General features: G+C 46.9%; 1 long non-coding RNA gene across 6 annotated transcripts; it reads right to left on the bottom strand.

The window, feature by feature from the left end:
- Positions 1-1,047: 1,047 nt before the first annotated feature.
- Positions 1,048-15,407, bottom strand: LOC140601740 (uncharacterized). 6 transcript variants are annotated; one of them, XR_012004790.1, is made up of 7 exons: positions 15,214-15,407; positions 14,049-14,266; positions 12,746-13,213; positions 11,051-11,180; positions 7,269-10,080; positions 6,919-7,033; positions 4,327-5,736 (listed from the first exon to the last, which is right to left on the bottom strand). It is a non-coding gene; the product is annotated as an uncharacterized lncRNA (long non-coding RNA). The 6 variants fall into 6 exon arrangements; XR_012004788.1 differs by lacking the exons at positions 12,746-13,213; positions 14,049-14,266; positions 15,214-15,407 and adding exons at positions 1,048-4,253; positions 11,297-11,540 and having other exon boundaries at positions 4,754-5,736; XR_012004787.1 differs by lacking the exons at positions 12,746-13,213; positions 14,049-14,266; positions 15,214-15,407 and adding an exon at positions 11,297-11,540 and having other exon boundaries at positions 4,329-5,736; positions 7,269-7,437; positions 7,526-10,080.
- Between the last annotated feature and the right edge of the window lie 898 nt (positions 15,408-16,305).

Raw genomic sequence — 16,305 nt, 5'->3', positions numbered from 1 at the left:
TGAAGAGGTCTAAAAAGATGCATAAAACCTAGGAAAAACTGGCCAGGGAAAAGTGGTCAGGCCTAGTTGAGATCAAGGGAAAAAGCTTGTTTAAAAAAAAAAATAACAAGGGCATTTCATAATAGACAGGCTTATAGTTAGGCCAGTTTCATATGCGGTTTGTTAAGAGTGATGCCATGCCATGAAAACAATGGGGCCAGTACTAGTAGAGAAAATACCCTAGTTCTTCCCAAGCACTGCAGTTCAGCCTGGTCAGGTTTTACTCTTACCTAGTCCCCAACCCTTCATATTTGCAGGATTCTTTGTGGCCATTTCCCTAAGTACCTTTTATAGGAATTTTTGGAAGCAAGTGAGTCTAGAAGCATCCTGTCGGATAGATCTTCAGTGTGATCACCACTGGAGAGAGGGCCCTTTTTTCTCCCTTAGCTGAAGCACCAAAACCCAGTGGGGGAACTAGAAGTTGAACACATGAGACTGGGGCTCAGGCTTCAATGCCACCATTTATGGGCTGCGTGACCTCGGGCGAGTCACTCAACCTGGCTGAACTCCACTATTTCATCTGTAAAATCGACTTTGTAGAATGGATTTCAGTGTTAAAACAAAGGACATGTATGTGAGGGGGCTATCCAAATATGATTCCTGAGGTACATCCAAAGTCCTTTTTTTTTTTTTCTTTTTTTTTCTTTCTTCCCCTTCCCCTTATTTATTCATTCATTCATTAGAGACATGCACACACAGAAAGAGGCAGAGACACAGGCAGAGGGAGAAGCAGGCTCCATGCAGGGGGCCCGATGTGGGACTCGATCCCGGGACCCCAGGATCACACCCTGGGCTGAAGGCAGGCGCTAAACTGCTGAGCCACCCAGGGATCCCCCAAAGTCCTTTCTCTTAAATCCTGCCGTGGTCCCCTGCTGGCACCCTGGGTGTTGAAGAGGAGAGGAAAGAGATATAAGGATGACCTCCAGGTTTCGCTAGGCTTCATCAATGAAGTGACAAAGATCAACTATTGCATCTAAATGCTGTAAGTTTATTTTAACGTAGTTACAAATGGATGAGTTTAAAAAAAAAAAAAAAAAACAGAAACAAGGGATGGGATAGTCCTTTGTGATTCTTTTGCACTTTTCTGGGCTTGTGGGGTGGTGTGGTGAGGAAAAAAGAAAGAAAAAGAAATATATTACAGCAACTACCAGAGGCTGAATGCCAATGAGCACAGCCTCCAAATCTTTCCATTTCTTGTTGACATTCTCACTGACAGTGTTTGAACAGGGCCAGGCTGCTTACACACAATCATTGTTTGCTGTAGCCCAGTAGAACCTGTAAGATAAAGCCATCCAAACCTTGACATACATCACTCTGTCACCGCAACGCAAGGAAGGTGTGAGCCTGAGGGGAAGGGGCAAGCTCTGCTTTCATCTGCTCCTCCATTGCCCTCACAGAAGTGGCTGGAGACTCTGTAGCCAGAGCAGAGAGCTGAGTGTCAGGAAGGACACAGCGGAGGGCAGATGTTCTAGGAGCGAGACACTGCATCACAGCTCTGTTGTCAGAAAGGGGGGTGAGTTCCCCAAGCCTCTGAGCCCTCAGCCCTTAAATATAATGCACACTTCGCAGACAACACGAAGGTGACTTAGGTACCAACACTCCTCCCCATGCCCTGAAGAGTGAAAGCGGGCTCTCTCTCTGGGCATGCTCTGGTGGCTTCCTCCAATGCAGGTCCCAGTGGTCCTTGTGAGCTCTTTGTCATCAAAACAGCTGCAATGCCTACCAGGCACCCAGGACTGTGACTGAGGAACTTGGAGACAAGTGAGACAAGGTCACTGACCTCATTGCTTGGGGAGGGAAAAGAGACATAGACACAGGCCCTGGCAAGGAGTTAGTGCTCAGTGTATTTATTGCTAGAATGAAGAGTTGACTGACTGAATGAACATAAGGCCATAAATGCAAGCAAGCCCCATGTTAGAAGAAAGCATAGGATTTGGGGTCTGAAGCAGAGTTGACATCCTAGGTCCCCTGCTATCCATTGGCGCATTAGGCTGGATACTTCAGCTTGTTCTGAATTCATTGTCTACCCTGCTGCATGTCCCAGGGGCTGACCTCTGTGAATCACCTCCCCCAGGGTGGTGATTCCTTGCCATAGGTTTTTTTGGCTGAGCTTAGACAAAGGGGGTCCCTGGAAAGAGATTGGGAGAGGGGACAGAGTGTGCTCCCCTCTATCCTGGCCCATTCTCTAATAGCAGCAGCTCAGCACCTGACACCTACAGCCCCCTAACCCACTGCATCTCATTCTCACTGGGCTCTGGGAATGGTGGGTCTTCCCCTCACCCTTGTGGCCCTGGCTTCTCACTGCTACTGACATCTGGTGCCTCAAAATGTCATGTTTTCCTTCAATCCTGTCTACACCTCTGGAAAGAGCTCCTTTGTGGAAACCACCTGAATCAGTCCTGTTTCCTATTGAGACCCAATTTATTCAGTAAATTAGAGCAAGTCATGGAACTTCTCAGAGTGTCAAGTTCTTCCACTATGAAATGGAAATAATAATACTTAGGATCTAGCACCATGCTTGAACATGGACCCTCAATAAACATTGGAAGGTTGAAGGAATAAATGAGTGGATGGATGGATGGAAGACTACTTCTGAGGATTAGTGATGAGATGTTAATGCATTAGGTATGAAAATATTGGTTATTATAATCCTTATTAAGTGGTGAGTGAGTGTAATGGATTGTATAAACTATCTTAATATCAAAGAATGAGCATGGGTCAAGAATCAGGATAACTGAGTCTCAGTTTTTACACTTGTTAATTGTAGGATCTCAAGCAAATTATTTTCCTATCCAGTGCCCCTATTTCCACTCCTCTAAAACAAACAAACAAATTAGACTCAGTAACCCCTAAGGAGCCATCTAGCTTGGACAGCCTATCAAGTACTAAGCATTCCAGAGAAACAATTTGAACTGGAGACATTAAGGACACGCTCAGGGCAGAGACAGGAACTTGAAGAGCATAGTAAGGACCAGAACAGCAAGACTCTTCAATGAGCAGAGGCTTGAGGGGATTAAGTGGGGAAAGGTTGGTTAACTCAGACCAAGAATAAACATCTGGCCAGAACAGAAGTTGCCCGTGGGAACTCAAGGGACCTTGAACATCAGGCTGGGGAACTAACACTGCACAAAGGAAGGAATAAGACTTCCGCTAGGCCCCGGAAGCCAATGGACTACTTGGATTCAGGCTTCCTCTGCTAGATCCTCTGAACCAGGCCGTCTCCCTCTCCTGATGGCCATTGCCTTCTCTCTTTTGTGAGTCCTTTCTCTGAAGGTCACCTGTCAAATTGAGGATGAGGGAAAATTTATGGGGTGAGGAAACCATCTGGTAAGGGATCTTTTTGGCACTGTTCACATCTTGGCAAAGGACCCGTTCCTGTCATTAGCCTACTTGCATTTTAAAATCTATCTGTTCGAAGGAAAGTCAGAGGCAGGATCATCAAAAGAAAGTGATTCTTTAAAAATCTGTGTAAAAATATAAATTCAGAAGAAAAAATTTTAAGGGAGCTGAGCAAGAATAACACCCTCAAGGGTCCTGGACCTCCAGTCAAAACACTTGAAAAAAATAACAATTAACATGAAGAATGATAATGCAGAACTGTTTGGGAGTTAGTAAGTACTGAGTGTTATTTGATAACATGGCTAGCTGTGTGAGTTTAGGCCCGTCCCTTCATCTCTGGCCTCAGTTTCCCCATATGTTACATAGGGAGTCAGACTCAGAGGTGGGCTCTAGAAGCCTCTCCAGCCAGCGGGGGCCTGCAGCTCCATTCCGCCGCCCTCTCTTCCCTCTCTGTAGAAAACAGCATTCCTTCGAGGACACAAGACAAACTTCGGTTTCAGCTTGCCTGACCTCTGTCTGCGGGGTGGCCTCTCGGAGAGCAGGAGCCCGAGACCTGAGGCGGCTGCTCAGCTCTGGCACGCTGTGTGGCTGTGGCCAGACGTGAAAAGGAGTCAGCAGCAGGCTGCAGTCAAGCTGGGCCTCTGAGAGGGGGTCATTAGACATGAGCCAGCCTCCCTGCCCCTGCTATGGACAGGACTCACGGCCTCTAGTGGGTGCTCTCTGGGGTGGCCCCTGACCACTGGTCCACTCCCTGCAGGGCTCACACAATGGTCATTCCAAAATGCCCCTGTGTGGTTGGTGCTATTCTCCAGCTCAAAAATGTGTATGGCACCTTCTTGTTGAGCTCCGGCAGTGTGTCCCAAGCAGCTTCCATCCTGTCAGACACAGAAACTCAGGCTGTGTCACTTGAATTTGGAGAATGCCTCACTCCCCTCCCCCCCTTACAGAGCCCCAGTACCCCAGGATTCCAGAGAGAAGAGATCTGTCCAGGCTCATGGAGCCCAGCATATTTCTTTCTTTCTTTTTAAATATTTTATTTATTCATAAGAGATACAGAGAGAGAGGCAGAGACATACGCAGAGGGAGAAACAGGTTCCCTAGGGGGACCCTGAGGCAGGACTCAATCCCAGGACCCCGGGATCACACCCTGAGCAGAAGGCAGATGCTCAACCACTGAGCCACCCTGGCACCCCGAGCCCAGCATATTTCTATAATATATATATATTTTTTTTTCTATAATATATTTGACCAAAGACCTTTTCTTTAGGAACACCAAGCAATGGCCCTGAAAACTGCAACTCCAAACAGTTTGCTTTGGGGAACACTGCCCCTGTGGGTTAAAATCCAAACTTTCTGGTGATTCGATAAGGCCTACCTCCATCTGGCCCCTGCTAACTCACAGCCCCACTCCTTGCTCCTCCTCTCTATACCCACAGGTCCAGGGCCATGGCATTATTAGTTGACAGGTGATTTTTGTGCTTGCACATGTTGCAAAAAATGTACACTTAGAGAAAGAAAAGGAAAAAAAAAGCAGGGTCTTAGGCAACAATATTACCTGAAGGATCCTAGGTTTCAGGTCAAACGTGCTTGAAAAGTTAAGTTCTACTACTTAACCTCTCAATTTTTTGTCAGTAAACTATGCATTTCACTCCCCTTCACCTCAGGCCTTTGTCTGGGATCTTCTCTCCATCTGCAAAAGCTTCCCCTTTATTTACCTATGAAGAGCCTATTCATCTCAGAAAGCTTTATTCAAACACCACCACTTCTGCTGACCCTCCCCAAATTCCTTACTAAGAATTTATTATTTATTAACATATTCCCCAGCACTTTTCATGAACTTCTATTGAAGTACATTGAAGTACGTTTCATTCTGGGGCACCTGAGTGACTCAGTGGGTTAAGCATTTGACTCTTGATTTCAACTCAGGTTGATTTCAGGCTGTGACAGGCTCCAGAGTGGAAAATCTGCTTGAGTTTCTCCCCATCTCCCTCTCCCCGCCTCCACCACCTCATGGGCATTCTCTTTCTCTCTCTTTCCCAAATAAATCGATCAATCTTTAAAAAGAAAGAAATTTTCATCCCCTCCCCCTGACAGTTACACATAATAGCTATCACAGTGCTCCTTGCTAGTCCTGGGTTGTGTGCAGGAGGTATATTGGTTAGAAAAATAAAGGCAGTCCCTGTCCTCTGTTTCTGGGTCCCCTTTCCTCATCTTGGAGCTCTTGCATCACATTCTGGGAATCCTCTCCCCAAACGCTGCTTCATCAGAGTCTGTCTCGGCCACTGTGGTGGGGCTTACGCATCAACTTGCCTCTATTGAGATAATCTGTTGAAATCATAAAGAAAATGGGTCTGAGCCCTGAAAGGAAGGAAAATGAGGCATTCATTAGCAATATTTCCCAAATTCAGGGGTTCAGCTATTTGGCATTCAGACAGTCTGGAAGGAAATGGAGAGCCAGCAAGAGGCACAACGGGTCTCCCCTTAGGAGGCAGAGCAGGTGCCCTAGAGCGCTCGGCAGGGAAGTCCAGGTTTTTGCTCTGCTTGTTCTCTCCTGGACCCAATCGTCACAAACCAAGGACACATTAGACATGGCAGATGAAAAGTGCAGCATGGTGATACACAGACACTGCCTGCGTCAGCAGCCTGCAGTAGCTGACTGGGTGGCAGATTCAGTGCTAAAGAAAGACAGACCTGGGGCCATTGGGTGGAAGGGCAAATAGTTCCCTAAATTTCCATGGTCTCAGCTCCTGTGGTCATTACTACACTGTAAGGTAGTAGGGTGCCAAGAGTCACAGAGATGTCCAAAAAACCATCACAGCACCTGTCACACCCTCCCTTGGAAGGCAGCAAAGTGTATTTAAGCTATTTGGGAAAACTTTATTTTTATTTTAGGGGGTGGGTGGGAATTGACTTCTTAAATTATGAGTGTTCATCCCAAAGGTGAAGATTTCCCCTAAGATATCTTCACAGTTCATGCCTCTTATTCTCAGAGGTTTGTGCAAAAGCCACCTTCCTGAACACCCTGAGTTTAACTGCTGTTCCCCACCCACTCCGGCATTCCTTTCCTTACCATTTTTTTTTCATGCCAGTTATCGTCTAATATACCGTGTAACTTAGTTATCCTTCTATCCCAAAGGAATGTAAATTCCTTGAGGTTAGGGTTAGGGGTTTGTCTATTTTGTTCACTGTTGTATCGTGGGGGAACTAGGCATCTGGCACCAATAGGCATTTGTTCCTTATTGAATGAAAGTGTAAATAAATAGATTTAGTTATTTGGAAAACATTTAAATTTTTTTAACATCAATCTATGGAAATCCTGGCTAAATGGAGGAAACCTATAGGAGAATTTTTTAAACATAAGGCACATTAATTCATTGGTAAAAATGCATAAAGGTTGTACTCTGTGCAGACACTATGCATTGAGGATTTGCTTATTTTGTTCACATGCACACTTTTGAGTGCCCTCAAGCACCAGGTATTCCACATACAGAATCACAGACATGCTTCACATACACACTTCTGGTTCTTCCTGTAGCTTACCTTAGATCTTATCAGCTAAGGTTTGACAAGTCTAGTCTCTGTCTCCTTCAGAAAATTCTTAGAAGTAGGAAATGATGATATCCATTAGGAAGGCTGGTATTTCCCATGAGTCAGCCTAAAATCAATATTTAACAACCATTTATTGTGATATTGGAGGCAGATATTGTATCCTGGAAAGTACACTGGCTATAGAGCCAGAAAACTTGAATACTAGCCCTGGATCCATCCTTTAAGAGCTAAACGAGTTACTTAATCACAAATACCAAGCTCAGAAGTTTGTTGCTGCTGCTGTTTTGTGCAGGACTTTGTAAACTATGAAATGCTATACAATTATTAGGAATCACTATTACCTTATTAAGAAATGAAAAGTGCAGGATGCCTGGATGGCTCAGCAACTGAGCATCTGCCTTCAGCTCAGGGTGTGATCCCAGAGTCCCTGGATCGAGTCCCACATCGGGCTCCCTGCATGGAGCCTGCTTCTCCCTCTGCCTATGTCTCTGCCTTTCTCTCTCTCTCTGTCTGTCATGAATAAATAAATAAAATCTTTTTAAAAAATAAATATTGGTTTAGAAAAAAAGAAAGAAATGAAAAGTGCATTACATGTTACCTGAAAGAGAGGTGACAACTTGTCCTGATGATTAATGACCCTTGGAATGCATGGGTATCAATCTTGATATCTTGACCAATTTCATTATTATGTAATTTGCTGCATAACCTTCACATTTAGGACCTCAGTTTCATCAGCTACAAAGAATTCTACCTAGTTCTGGCATGCTGGGATGATTTCCCTGATTCTGATCGCAACTGACAGGGTCTGGAGGTCTGCAGCAGTAAATTGGGATGGGTTCCAATGGATTTTTCAGCCTACCAGGTAGTTTTCTATGCATGAAACTGTAAAACTTCCTTCCTACATTTATTTACTCGTGCATCTATTCAATCATTCCTTCCTTCAACAAATACTTGCTGAACGTCAATTATGTGACAGAGGCCATACTAGATGCTGGAGACAATGAATGGAAGAAGGCACCGTGCCAGTACCATCAATGATCCAAACTGAGTCAGCGAGCCAGCTTTGTAAACACATCATAGCTGTACACAGTAGGAGCCACGAAGAGATAGGAGCAAGGTGCTGGAGATTACAGCGGTGAGGCCACTTACTCTGCCTGGGGGAGACAGAGACTGCTTCGTAAAGAGATACATGTCAACGGGACCTTAGAGGGTCAGTGGGAGTTAGCCAGGCAGGGGTGGAAGAGAGGCATTCATTCTATCAAGCAGGGAAAAAAGACAGCATATCACTTGGGCAATTTAATAAGTGCTTATGGTGTACCTCTTCTGCGTTAGGCACCATCAATGAAAAGGAAAACATAATCAGGTGGGATAGAGCTGATGAGGTTTAGAGCATGAGGTGCTTGAATGCCGTGCTCAATGCTCACAGCATTGTTGGAGGCAAACAAGAGTACATGATCCCTTTGTGTAAATCATGTACCTTCACCATGTAGACATTCGACACGTGTCAATGTGCTAACTACATACAAAACACTGGGGATGCAGTAACAACTTTCTCAGAATCCCTCTCTGAGAAGATCGCATCAATCAAGGACAGTGAAACAATGCGATTGCCCAAACCCTGGGCAGGAGGGCTTCATCTAATCCAGGAGGAGAGATGGCCAAAGGAAGACTTCCCAGGGGAGGTGACATTTCAAGCTGAATCTCTAAGGGTGAACAAGAATTATCTAGATGATTGGAACAGGAAGTGTTCCAAACAGAAGCAGAAGCAAGTACCAAGGGCTGGAGACCTGAGGATGTCCGCGTGGCTGCGGTGTGTGGCTGAAGGCTCCAGACCTGGGGCCTATGGAAAGGGTTTGGGCTTCACCCCGAAGCAAGCCATTGGTGGGTTTTAAGCAGGAGAGTGACATGATAAGATTTGTAGTTTGAATGTGTGCATCTCTCTCCATGTGGTTGACATTTCCCACCTCACCAATCTGGTATACAAAATAAAGTCACCCTTCCTTAATATTCGAATCTTCATGCAGGAGCCCCTACCCACCCAGATTAGAAGAAAGACCATCTCTGAGATTCTTTTCCCCAAATATTTCTAACAATTTGCCTGCAAATCTGTCCTCACGGGCATCTCCCTGCTGCCACCTCCCAGAGAGCAGGAACTTGGCTTATCCTCGAGGCTGTCCCCATCTGTGGATGACCAGCTTCTGCAGGCTCCCTCCGGGGGACCCTCACTGTGGTCGCTGAAGCAGGGGCTTGTCTTTCTTGAATGGTGACCACCCAGGCAGCCAGAGGAAGTACTGGGGTTCCTTCTGTGGCCACGGGAGCATCTTTAGGACCCTACTTGTTGGCCATGTGGTATCCAGGCCCGGCCTACTGCTTCACTTCAGTGGAAAGAGAGGACCCGCTGGCCTGTGTTACTTTCAGATGAGGCTGCCCGCAGCAGCTGTGTGCCACCTCTGTGCCAGCCCTTGTGGACCAGCCCCCTCCATGCACATAAACAGATGGCCGCTTATCAGAAGGCATGGGGGGTGGGGGGCTGTGGCAGGAGTGGCTCTGCTCAGACAGCAGTCCTCTCGGACCTCGGGGTGGGAACACAGTCTTCCTCCTGTCCCAGGGCCATTTCTAATTTCTTTCACTGCTGTTCAGGGGGAAGAGATCATTGGGAGCCTAGAGGTCACTGTGATTATTACTCATTCACACCTGCTCAAGGTGGGCTGGCTGCCTGCCAGGAATGGGGCTGCTAGTTCCTGCCTCGGGAACCACTTGGAGGAAGGCCTCCAAGGCAGGTCCCAGGCCTGTGCCCTTCTTGGTTCTAAGACTGGCCTCATTTCCTGTCAGGATTACCCACTTTTCAGAATGAGTTTCCTTCCATGACTCCCCAGAACCTCTATAGTGACTGCCTTCAGTGAGTTTGTCAACATATGCTAAGGAGGTATCTGCACACAGAGGTGTCTGCAGGGCTGTATTCCCACTTTTTAGCGACAGTATCTCTGGGTCTCAGGGATTCTTACAATCTCCACTGTACTTTAGTGGAGTATACTATATTCACTCTTTGTCCTTTTTTTTTTCCACAATTGCTCTGCATCATCATTTCAGGAACTGAATTTAGAAATAGGATCAGATGCCCTTTGGAAGATCAGATCACCCGTTTCCTCATCTCTAAAATGAGAAAAAGAATGTTTCATAAGGTTGAGAAAAATTCAATATGATTTTCATTTTTCTAATTTTTTTATTACTTTCAACTGGCATAGATGATTTTACATAAATACATAAGCATGATTATATTATACATCCTGGTGGATTTCTTCAAGGTGAAATTATTTTCTTCCCCTTTTCTTTGGTTTGATGCCTACTTCCCCCTCTGGACTGCTCTCTTCACATCGCAGCTTCTTGCTAAACGCCCAGCCAACTGCATATCCCACGGCCCCAGAACACCCTAGAACATACCATTGGTATTTTACTCCATGATACTACAGTACCAAAAGCCTATCGATATTCACACGTGAATATATGTAGTCCTATAAAAGGCTTTTGGTCTTTCTGAGGAAGAGATCCTATTACCCACAATTTTATGCATTTTACTTTCCTTACTCAACAACACTTTCTGGAAATCCAGTCTGGTCTTCTGGTAAAGCTGTGACTTTAATAGTGGCCTCATATTTCATGATTTGAAAATAACACTCTTTATTCCCCTATTTATCGATATTCACCCCGTTTCTGGTTTTGCCACAAAGAACAAGGCTGCAACACACATACACACACGCACACACCACCCCTTTGCTGCACAGATGCTTTTATTTCTTTGCAATAGATTTTCGGGAATGGAATTTCTGGGGGAAGTGGAGATAGCCAGTCAACAGTATTTCTAACGTATGCTAATTGCTTAGAAAGTGCCTGTTATACAGTCGTTGCTCAATAAAATGGTATCTGCCCCAGTTCTCATTAGCTGAGGAGGTACATTTTGGAAAAGTTTAGTCATTTATTAGATCTCCATTTAGATAAACTACATTTACTTTAAAGACATGGGTTATCTGAAATAACCAAACCAACAACTGTCCTTCCTTTGTTTATACAAAATCAAAAGGAAATAGGACCTCACTGGGAATCTAAAATAGACACGAACGTTTACCTCCTCATTTCCTCGTTGCATTTCAAATCCACTTCCTCAGTGAGCCAGGAACTCAGAGGCTCAAGGCTGTGCTCCCATAACTGGAGAGTCTCGTTTTACATATTTTTTAAATTGTTATCAGCTTGTCTATCTGATTTGAAAAACAAAAAGAAGGCTCATTAGACGGTTTTCCCTGTTGTGAATAAAGAACCAATTTGTAGCCTTTGAAGGAGGTGAATGAATGAGTTCCTGTGTCTGCAGCCTCACCCTGCCCTCCCCAGGCAGATGCTCTCCGGGGAGAAGTCAGGCAATTTCTGGCTTGAAGATTCTCGTGTGTTTAGCCTCTCTCGATGAACACAGAGGCTGCACCTTGCGAAGAGGGGGCACTCGTACAAAATGCAGACGTGGTGCATTCTGGACAACGGTGCTCCTAAGCCATTGGACTCAAATGTCACCACATGGCAGATTTCAACCTCCAAACTGAAACGGAATCTTGCAAGTTGGCCGAGGGCCAGGGGCTGGGCCCTGGACACAGCCTGAGCCGAGAATGTGACAGGGATTCTGGGAGTGAAAAGGCACTCACACAGTTTTAATGAAGCGGGAAACAGGAACCTCTGTTTGCCCACTGCTTTGTTCCCTTTTTGTCTGGATACCAGTGAGCCGAGGGAAGCTGGGGAGGCCTGTGTGGGTGTCCTCAGACTCTGAGCCGTCCACCTGGGCTGAGCCCCAGCCCCCAGCCCCCTCAAAAGAGGTGCTACAAAGCTCACTGGTCTCTGCTTTGGCTGCCCTCTCCTTGTCTATCTAGTCACAGCTCGTGATGCCTGACTTCTGGCTTTCTGGCTTTTACGTGTGTTTTTGTTTTAGTTTTAGTTTTTTTTTAAGATTTATTTGTTTGAAAGAGAGAGAGTGTGTGTGAGAGAGCACAGGCTGGGGGAGGGGTGGGGGAGGGGAAACAGGCTCCCTGATGAGCAGGGAGCCCGATCTGGGACTCCATCCCAGGACCCTGAGATCATGACCTGAGCTAAAGGCAGACGCTTAACGAACTGAGCCACCCAGGTGCCATTACATGCATTTTGACTCCAAATTGGACAGAATTCTGCTCCCCTGGTGGGATCCTCATCACCTCATTCAGCTTTTGTTTGTGTGCTGTAGATTTTCTCACTGCCATCTAACGCCAGTGCTAATGCTCTATGCATCCTGCTAGGCACAGGCCACCCCTTGGAAGGGGGATTGGGCATTAGAGTGACAGGGTCACAGAACCCAATTCAGAACCAGAAGAAGAAAGAGCTGATTCATAACTTTTTTTTTTTTTTTTAGAGCTGATTCACACTTAATGCCAACTTGCTTTCCTAGCCAGTTCTATATCCATTATGCCTTGATCTTTAAAGGCTCTGAGGCCTGGTCCTTACCTATGGAGCATCTACTGTGTGCAAGGCCAGACCTGAAATCAGTGTTGTTGGGGAACAAGAATGGAGAGGCTATGGCATGTTAGGCTGAGTCCCTGTCTTCAAGGAGCTCACAGACCAGCTATGGAAACCAACTGGCTCAGAGGAGAAATACCCCAGTTTAAAGTTGGCTGGGTTACTGGCCAGGAGGAAGGAGTAAATGGTATGGGATTCAGAGGAGGGGACGTACATGGAGTGGAAAGAACATGGGCCAGGGCCTACCCTTGACAGTTAGGCAAAAAAGAGAGGTGATAATTATGGAAGCACTTACTATGTGCTGGTTAGCTCTGGTAACTCCCAGGGTTGAGGTGGGAAGAGAGGAGAGGGAAGACAGTGTTTCCAGCAGGGAAGTGGTACAATTACCGTTAATGCACATTAATGAAGTTAATGACAGCATGCTCTGTGCTCTGGCTGACCCTATTCAAGTCGGATGTTTATATAGACAAAACAGCCTTCTCTGGAGGGCAGAGACAGTGGCCATCTGCATGTGTTACACAGGTAAGAAGCAAGCTTTGCTGGCTCACTCTGCAACCAGGACGAAATCTTGGAGCACCTGCAAGGCTTTGGGGATGGTGTAAGTTATGAGATGGGAAGAGATGATGGTCCGATCCTGGGATTTGCGGAGACCTTTGCCTCACTTCGCAGCCAGCTGCTCTGTGGTTTCAAGATGGGAACAATTATTGGAACTTCAGCATCTCATTGAAAACTCCCATCCAAAACATCACTTCTCGTGTCATATCTAGAAAGAAGAGAGGTGACGATGGCAATGATGAAAACAAGGAAGTCAGACGATACATGCTTAAGTCCCTAATACCTGTATTTATTCCCACATTTTATTTAACAGTGTTTTCTTGAATATCTCTGCAACACTCGAGAGAGGGTGGTAACAAAACAGACCAGGTTCCCGTGTTTAGAGTCTAGCTGGAGGTGTGGACATTGGAAAAGGCAGGGGGATAACAATGATGTCTCAGCCTGGCTTGTCACATAGACTATTTAATGCACAGAAGGCTGCTGCTTATTGTCTGGTACAGACCAGAGGCACCGAGCCAATGTTTGCTGCATCTGGTCCAAAGTCCTTCCCAGCCCTGCATTCTGGGGTTCTGAGTTTCTCTCTTTGACCCCAGGGAGCCCCACCCTTGCTGCAGGGGCCTGATGTGGCCTCTTTGGCTACCTGCGCAAGCAGAGAAGAGCCAGGAGCAGGGACCTTCCTGGATCCCCAACTGACTCCCTTGTGATGATGCTCCCTGGGCCCTGGAGTCAGGGCCCCTCTGGGCTCAGCAGGGAAAGCACGCTCTGCTTCTCTCTGGGAAGAAAGCTGTCAGCTTGTTGCCCTCGGCCATGCTAAGTAGCGTGGGACAGATATTTGGAAACCATCTCTTCACTGTGGTCCAGGCACAAAGTACATACACATCTGTTGTTTATCCACTGACCAGTGTGTGGTTTATCGACTGACCATCATGTGTAAGTCTAGGAGCCAGACAGGCAGATACCTAACCAGGCTACTCACAGACAAAAAAGACTCGGGGAGGGGAAGAGACATGCCCAGAGTTATACAGGTAAGCAATGGCCCACACCTGGGTGTCCTGACGCCACTCCAGCTCTCCTTCACTGTGGCCTGCTGCGCTGCTGACCAGTAGTGGGCCCGGGGAGAGGACATGGGCGGAGGGGTGTGTGCTTGTACTCTGTTCCTCTTTCGTGTTCAAGTGCAATCACCTAACTCAATGTTGTCTTCTGTCTGGCACCGAGTTAGGCCAGGGAGGCGTCAGTCTCTTTGATGGCTGTCTTTTGAGGCCTGGAATGGCAGAGAGATGTCACAGGAATGAGGGTGTTTCCAACCACTTCTGAATCTGAGTGTCCTCTGATCTGAATGGAGTGCCAGCCCTGTTCTAAAGAAGTTAACCAAAAAAAAAAAATAAATAAATAAATAAAATAAAAATAAAAATAAAAAAAGAAGTTAACCTTTGGAATGTAACCCGATCTGCTGCCCTCTGGGGTGTCTACCAAGAGGACAGCCAATGAAAAGGCTCAACTCTCTCCTTCGTGAGCCCAAGGCTCCAGAACAGGAGGCAAAAACCCGGCTGTCACCAAGCCTGTCAAGGATGAGGCTGTGTCCCATTCCTGACTGGTGGCTGAGTGTCTGTAACCCCCAGGAAGGATGCTCCCAGGAGACTCTGTCAGGGTACCCAGTGCTGGATTGGGCGGGTCAGCCCCAACACCAGCCCCAGGAACTGCAGGCTTCTGTAAGCATCCACTCCTACATGCAAGCTCAGGATCTCAGGGTCTTTTGAGTGCTATTTGCTGGGTTGGGAATGTCCTTCCTCCTCTGGCCAAGTCCTATTCCAAAGGGCCTTCTGATCCCCTTGGTGGCTAATCCTGCACCAGCACCCTTCTCTACATCCTGTGCCCTCCCAGAGTATTCAGTACTGACTCCCAGTGCCCCAGAGACTTTGGTCATTAGCTCTCCTTTCTCTCCAGCCCCATTGGCCCATGTCTCATTCTGATGGCCCAGGCAGTGCCTATCTCCGTAGTGGGTCCTCACAGCACTTAATGAGTGAATGAGAGTGATCTTACATTCTGCACCCTCCGCCACATGGTACCCAGAACTCCACAGGCCCTGCTGGCCTGGCACCAGGGTCTGCCCCCATCAGAATCAGACCCTCTGTGGCTCACCTCTGACCCCCACCCTGAGAATCCTACTGCCCCCAGGCTGTCCTCTTCATAGTTGCCTTTGTCACCAACCTGCTTTCCTCAGGTTCTGCTGCCTGCTTCCTGTCTGTCTCACTCTGCTGGTCAACAGCGTGCTGTGTGAGGGAGCGTTTGGAAATATAGTCCGTAGGTGTTCGTGCCAAGATAGGGTTGGAGGGGGCAGCAGGAGTCCTAGCCACTGGTGGGTGAATCCACGAGGATTTGCTGATGGCCACCTATACACCTTCCTGTCCTTTGGGGATGTCAAAGATGAATAAATCAGTCCTTGTCCTAAGCTAAGCACTTAGCCTGAGGGTCTGAGGATGGAGGATAGAATGAAAGCAAAGGAAAATTCACGAATGAACACCAGTAACAGTACGTGCCGTTTGCTAAGCACCTACTGTGTGTGTGGGGGGAGGGCACATAGCAGGCACCGTCTTTCATTTGTAATAAACTTGCAGTCTGTGAATTAGGGCCATTTGATAGACTATGAAATTGAGATAAGTGAGCTGCCCTATATGCCAGAGAGTAGAAGCTTCTGGAGTAGGATTTGAAACCAGACCTTGCCAAGGAATGACCATAATTTATTCCTTACCAAGAGGCCACTTTGGGCATCCAGTCTTAGGAGTGACTGTGTGCCTCTTCTCCCTGTCCTGACCGTTGGGAGCCCCCCTCCTCCCTCAGATCCTCAAATGAGAGAGGGCAGGACAGCTTTCAGCAACATCGCTCACTGTCTGGGCTGCCGAGAGCACCTGTGTCTAACCCAAGCTGTGGCCCCCTTCTTGGACCCTGTAACAATAACCCCAAACTTCTGATCCTGCTTTCTGGGATGGAGAAGAAGCAAACCAGTGGCCCTGGGGACAGCTGTGCCCAACCTAAACCCTGTACCCAAATTCTGCCAACAGGTACAAATCCACATGCCCATTAAGTGAGCAACAAGCTGAAAAAACACAACTCATTAAGGCTGGTAAGTGGCAGGACTGTGTGTTGTGTCTGTGTGCATACACGTGTGTTTAGTTTGTCCCTATTGGGGAAGCAATTCTCTGCCGAGGCTTCACGATTACTTTCTCAAACCAGAAGAGACCACATGGAGATGCCAGTCACTGGGGAGAACCCGACAACTGCCCCCTCAAGGGTCAGACCTGA

This window comes from Canis lupus, chromosome 12, assembly GCF_048164855.1.
Source record: "Canis lupus baileyi chromosome 12, mCanLup2.hap1, whole genome shotgun sequence".
Lineage (NCBI taxonomy): Eukaryota > Metazoa > Chordata > Mammalia > Carnivora > Canidae > Canis > Canis lupus.
This window is presented reverse-complemented; position numbering and strand designations above follow the sequence as displayed.